Here is a 6,921-nt window from a genome sequence, read left to right on the forward strand (position 1 = left end):
TCTAGTATAACTCATGAAGCCCTATTTCAAATGAAATGCAGTTATTCACAGGCAATTCAGACAAATAGACATACTTCTTTTCACTAGCTAATGAATATTCACTCTACTTGTTTAGCTTTCTGGCTCACTAAAGAGGAACAACTTGTGAGAGCATATGGGCAAAAGAGAGCTTTTTTATTTTTAACTAGGTGCTAGTTTGCAAAATATAAAATTCACTTTGATCTGTCGAGATCAAGACACAAAGAAAAAGCTCCGGTTATGGTACCTTTGGGTATATATTGTTTGCACTTGGATTATAGAGGGACATTTCAAGAAACTACTTAGTCTAAGCTGTGGGAATGGAGCAGACAGTGCTATGTGACGCTATGTGACGCACTCAGCTGTATTAAAGCTGCTTGTGTATTGTGTGCACTGTATTTCAGTGTGCCATCACCGTGTTTGTAACTGTGTGTCATCCTGTTCTCTAAATAAAATTGCAATGTGCATGTAGTCCTGTCTTGATAAAAGATTTCTATCAGCGTGTCGGCTTGTGTGTGTGAGTGACGTCACATGCGGACAAAGGTCCCGTCCTGTGCAGTCTGTGTGGCAGTCTGTCGGCCAGAGAGACAGAGAGGGGGAGAGAGAGAGAGAGAAGGAGAGAGCCGCGCCAGCGCAGAGAGGCACGGAGACGAAGCAGAGAGCGCAAAGGCTTCGACATCTGGGGGGGAAATTAAAACAACTTGCATTTTTGAAAAAAAAAAACAGCCAAAAAACAACAAAGCCAAAAAACAAACAAAATCGGGACATAGCGGTGGGAAAATTTGACCGATCTTTCGCTTTTTTCCCCTGCACGGACATAAAATGAAAGGGTTACCTGGCTGCATGTTGGATTTTAAATCTTATATTACACCGCTGCGGCGTTGACTTCAGAGTTGCGCAGGCAGAGTCTGTATGAGTTGTCTGTTGGAGGAATTTTAGACACTCCGGATCAAACTTGAGTTGGACATCCAGGAACCAGTCAGGGAGTAAGCTAAACCACCTACCCACTGCTCTCACTGCATGCAGGACACTGTAAGTATTTGATATCTTATCCTCACTGTTGAGAGATTTCCCCACAATTTAACATTTGTTACATAGAGGGGGTACATGTATAGGTTTATGTGGACCGCTGTCTTACTATGCACATATGCCTAAGAGTGGGCATCTTTTCATAATCAAAAGTATACCTGCCACGTAGACGTGGCGATAGAGCAGTCAGTTCAGATAAAGGCTTTGATGGTATTAGCAGATGCCTGGAGCCCCTCAGCGCACCGTTATTTCAACGGGAGACGCGCAGTTGTGCGTCTATAGAGGATGTGAGAACAGGGACGCGGCTGGAATGAAGGACTTGTTGCGCCAGAACTGGGCTCTTTATCAAACTCTGGGATTGGAACAACACTTGTAAATGGGAGTGAGAGGAAAAAAATAAATGGGCGTTGGGTGTAGGAGTTTATAAAGGCTGACATCTGTTTAGATTTTCCACGCTGATCTCGTTATAGAGAATGTGTTCTTATGATCTTATTTTAGATTTCTTTATCGAATCTCTGCGTCTTCCTCCCCCAAATCAAATCTAAACTCATTCTAACCAGCATCGGTTATTCAAGAGAAAACACTTGTGCTGTCAGTGTGAGTATTACAGATGACCAAACCACCAGCAGCATGTTGAAGCATTTCTTGTAGTGCTGGCGTCTTTCCAAAAAAAACGCCTTGACTCTGTCTTCTGCCGGCAGGCGTCAATCCACCCTACTCAAGCCCTAAAAATCAACTGTAACTGTTACAATTTTAGCAGACTTTAGTAACACCTTCAGGAAACAAAGTGATTTAGTTATTTATCGAACACAAGATAGTTAAGTTTAACTGTATGAATTTAGGGTACACAGGCTTCACCTGTTATGGCAGAGCTGGATAGCTCAGAGGTCCAACTTGTAGTCTAAAAGTCAAAAGGAGCAATAATTCCAACATCTTAAGACCAACTGGGATGGAATGCTTGGGTTTTTTTTTTCATCTGACAGGTTCTGATCAGATGCTGTGTTGTTTGTCGGTTAGTCATAATAAGTCATGCATAACAAACTGGAGATAAATATACATGAAACAGCTCTTGTGGGGACCTTGCTGACTGTTATCGGACAAAAGCACGTCTTAAAAGCTCTGTTTCTGTTATTGGCACTGTGAAACACTCTTAATGGAAAAATCTGAATCTCCCTTGAGACCTGTGGGATTTAATTTAGAACAGGTTTGCTCAAACTTTAACTTGCCCAACAATTAAGCTGAGTTAAGATGTTCTTGATGATATAGGGTGAAATAAAGCCATTGAGTTCTGTCCTTACTTGAGTTTTCTTAGTCAAAACTCCCCATGGCAAATTTCCATTTGAAGATGAACCATTTCACATCTATACAAGAGATAAAAAGGCAAAACTGAGTACTTTTATGTTTCCTGAAAGAGCTCTTTTGAGCCACACACATCTGGTTTGTCATCAATCTCCACAGACCTCAGGGATGGATTTCTGTTACCTTAGCCTGGGTCATGCATTCAAATAAACACAGTTGGCTGTGTTCTTGCTTGGAAAGTGACAAAAGACTTCACAGCTGTGTTGCTGATGTGATGCGTTTTACTGGCTCCTTTTAGTTCCTGTTATTGGCAGTTTGCTCATTATATGCCTATTCCTTCTAAAGTATTATTATTGTTTTGAAGAATGTTATACACCCACCAAAAAACCTTGAAACTTGACCAGAAAAGTTTATTAAGTTCATGACCTTCCTTTTTTTTTTATCAAAGTTTCCACATGCACCCAAGATATGTGATAAGACCGCAGGGTTTCTGTGTCATCAAAGTAAATTTGAACTGATTGAGAAGGCCTGCTGTAAGGGAAAAAAGGTGCTTGATACATGCTGTCACTCCCTTTTGATGTTTCCTGATTAACACTAATTTGGGACTCAAATGGTGTCTCTGTGTCTGAGTGGGTGTGTTTATTTGTGTATTCACAAGAGAGAGTGAGACCACTGCTTGCCTACCACCCGCTGTCACAGGTCTCAGGGGGTCTTTGATGCTAAAGAGAGTGATAGGACCATTAGCACTCCTGAAGAGAGATTTCAAATGACTTTGGCTACATCCACACTAATGCGTTTTTGTTTGAAAACGCATAGTTTTCTCTCCGTTTTGGCCTCCCGTCCACACTGAGACGGCATTTTCCCCAAGGAAAACGCAGCGTTTTGAAAACGCTCTCGAAAACGCATACATTTCAAAACGGAGCTGTCCCTTCACAGTGTGGACACTCGAAAGCGCAGACTTTCTTAAACGATGATGCGTTTTAGTCATGTGATGCAGTCATGTGACCAATTAAACAAAGATAGCGGAGGGCATTGTACAGCAGTTGTTTTGATTGCTCTCAATTTTGACAGCCCTAAAAAAGATTACTATCAGTTTGTACATGCTCCAGATAGCTTTTCTTCAAATTCTTTAATTCTCACTCGCATTTGCGCATGCGCAGGACTGGAACGTAAGCGTTTTCAATGTGGACGCATAACTCTGTGAAAACGACTGAAAACGCTAGTGTGGACGCGGAGCGTTTTCAGACGAAAACGCCGTTTTCAAATCCATCCGGGCTAGTGTGGACATAGCCTTTGAAGCGACTTTAATCATGGATTCGACATTCTCGACATTTCTTACAGCCTTAAGCAACCAGAATGAAAGATTTCTCTTTAATAGTTTGTTGAATATCGATTTAGTTTAATTTACTTATTTGATGGATAGTGTGGATAAGTTAGATTTTAATCTGATCATAAAAAAAACTAAGAAACAGGAGATCAATCCAACAAGCACAGTGGTTCAATTATTGTCATATATACAAAATCTCACATTTTTTGGACATTTCTTTTCTGGGAAATTCTTCAGTAGTGTAGTGAGCCACATAGTTCTTATTTACTGAAGTAGGTCAATTTGTTCACTCTCGATATAGCTTATTTAAGTCATTCTCAAGTACTTATTTAAAAAACAACAACTGTATAAATCTGCTTTTTTTCATTTAGCATCATCTTATGGTGACAAAAATAACATTTTCAAGTAGCTGCAGCACTCTGTGACACACAAACCAAATTAATTTAGTGCAACATTTTACAACTTACACAGCTACTGTAGAGTGTTGTAAAATTAAGACATAACTCAGGAAGAGAGAAAGTGAGAGATGATAGTGTCATACAACAAGCAGGAAAAAAAACAGATAAGTGTAAAAGACTTATGATGCCATTGTATTAAAAAAACAGTTGATGATGATTTAAAGTGACAGTGTTTGAGTGCTTTTGTTGAATGATACTTTGTCTATATATAGATTTAGATATATATATATAGGCCACAAACATTTTTATTTACTAGTCAAGTGCACTTAAAATATGGGTAAAGCAAAGAGGCTCAGAGAAGCACCTCAGGTTCTTAGCCCTTAAAGTTGTTGTTGATAGATTTGATGGGGTTACAGAAACATACTCATCTGAAAGTCATTCCAGAGAAGTTGATTCTTTTGACTTCTGACCTCTTTTATCAAACTAAACAGAACTCCCATTGCAAAGACTTACTGTCTACCCTGAAGATGACTGCTTTATGTTTCCCGTCATGAGCTTTGACGTCCATCAAAAGCCTGGGTTCTTGAAACATCTGTGTTGTGATTACTGGAACCCTGATTTTTCCTCCCCCTATTCTAAGGAACTGCATTCCACCCATTCTTACTCCATAGGTCCAGATTGTTTCCACATTAATGCAGCAACCTGCATGAATGTGTGAGCAGTTGCTGCAGAAAAGAAATTTCTTCAAGGGCCATTTAAACAGGGAAGTAATTCAAAATAGGCTGTTCACAGCTATAAAAAATATACACAAGATAGAACAAATAGTTATAAATGGTTTTAGAATCACTGATACTCTCTCTGAAGTTATCTTGACTTTTACTTACATACACATGCATTCTTATTAACATGAATTACAGATATTATGCTCCTCAGTGTCTGCACAGTCTTTGAACATTACTGTGAAGTTAATTAATCAAAATTTAAAAAATGATGCAATAAGGACCTTAAATCTAAAATGAATACAGTAGTTGTGATATATTTTATTATCAGTTACTGTCAATAACATAAACAATATCTGAAAATATCTGTCAAACTTCAGCTTGTTCTTGGTTCTGGGATCAAGTAATTATAGCTGTATATCTCATCTTCTGAAAACATTACCTTTGGCTTTTAATAGATAGACTTTGATAGAATTTGCTCATAACTACTTATTTGGAAGCAGTCGTTTGTTTTTCTCAATGTATGTAGCCATTTCTTCTGTTTATCCACAGGGAGGTTTGTTGCCATCTTCTACCTTTACAATTCATTTTTTTACCTTAGATAAATGGAAAAAAGAAATTGTGGTTTTGACAGGAAACTGACAGCTGTCAGATTAACACTACTGTGGTTGCATGGCTACAGTGATACACAATGAATGTTGTTTTGGGAAGTAAATATATTTGATGTTAATGTAGTTACTGTATATTCTAAACGAACTTCAGATAACGTCATGGCATGCTGGAAACATTCATAAATATTTAAAGAAAGCAGATTTGCACAGTTTGGTAAATCTATACACAAACTGCTCACAACTATCAGTGTGTACATATTATTATGCTGTCATCATGTAAGGTATTGTTTTTTCATTCCACAGTTTAGCTGGTGCTAACAGAAAAGAAAATGGACCCAATATTTACCCAGAAAGATTACATGAATTAGGTTAGAATACACAATCACTTGCACAAAGGGTAGATGTGTATTTACTGCAAAGTGTTTTGGATGCATACAGTACATGTTTTGGCTCTCCAAAATATGGAACAGTCATATTATGTTACCACTTTACTTACAAGTTCTTCTTTATTGAGAGGCAGGCTTTAAGGGCTTAAAAGGATAATGGTCAGTGTGACCAAAAGCCAAGTGTTCATCCATGTGATGTTTACATTGTCAGGAGCTCAACCCACAATGGTGCAGTACTGTATGCTCGTGCTGCCAGACACTGGACCACATCAGTTAGAGATAAACACATTCAGTGGCTCTAATGCTAACATGGTTCAAGACATAGATCCTGCACTTACCACTTATTTCTCTAATGACCACTCATTAACTTCCTTGTTACAGATCATGTGTGGCTTTGAGGCAGAAGTTAAAATCATCTGAAAGGTGTCTGTCATGCATGAAAGAAAGAGGAACTGAGAAACACCATAATGAGGAAATAATTTTTCAACCCAGCACAAATCATGACTCTTTCTGGGGTTCTGTATTAGTATGATTATTTGGTTCTGTACTTCACCACGCTCTTTTTGAAGTGAAACAATGACACTAACCCTTTTTTCAGATGTTACATAGCATTTTAAAGTAGTATAATTCAATGCAGTCGAAGAGTGAAATGCTCTTTTAAAACAATGCAATGAGGTCTTTAGAATATGAGGAGCCCTGCTTATTCAAGACTTTGTATGTAATCAGAAGGAGTTTAAATTGAATTTTGAATTTAACAGGGAGCCAATGAAGAGAAGCTAACATATGAGAAATATTACCTGTCTTTTTTGTTCCTGGTAGTGATCTGCGATACCACTGATTTCCTTTCCGATCTGATACCAAGTAAAATTCAGGGTGGTATCGACGATGCTGATCCGATACTGATACTTTGTACAAAAACTTAATGTTTCATTGTATTTCAAAGGACATATTTTGATTGAAATGACTCCCACATTACTCATAGTGTTACTGGAAGTATCTAATCAGCCAAATAGATGGCAGCAAATCAAACATGCTGACATACTCAAGATAACCTGCTAAAGTGAGCAATTGGGAAGAAAGGTCAATGAAGTGACTTTGACTGGTAAATGGCCTGTATCCACCAATTCACACACA

General features: G+C 38.4%; 1 protein-coding gene across 1 annotated transcript in view; it reads left to right on the forward strand.

Moving 5' to 3' along the window:
* Window positions 1–609: 609 nt before the first annotated feature.
* Window positions 610–6,921, forward strand: part of lpar1 (lysophosphatidic acid receptor 1) — a gene marked incomplete at its 5' end in the record, with an annotated part of 43,945 nt that continues 37,633 nt past the window's right edge. The window contains 1 exon segment of the mRNA XM_005943734.3: window positions 610–1,050.

The sequence above is a fragment of the Haplochromis burtoni genome, unplaced genomic scaffold (assembly GCF_018398535.1).
Source record: "Haplochromis burtoni strain Fernald_Lab_line unplaced genomic scaffold, NCSU_Asbu1 Contig_377, whole genome shotgun sequence".
Lineage (NCBI taxonomy): Eukaryota > Metazoa > Chordata > Actinopteri > Cichliformes > Cichlidae > Haplochromis > Haplochromis burtoni.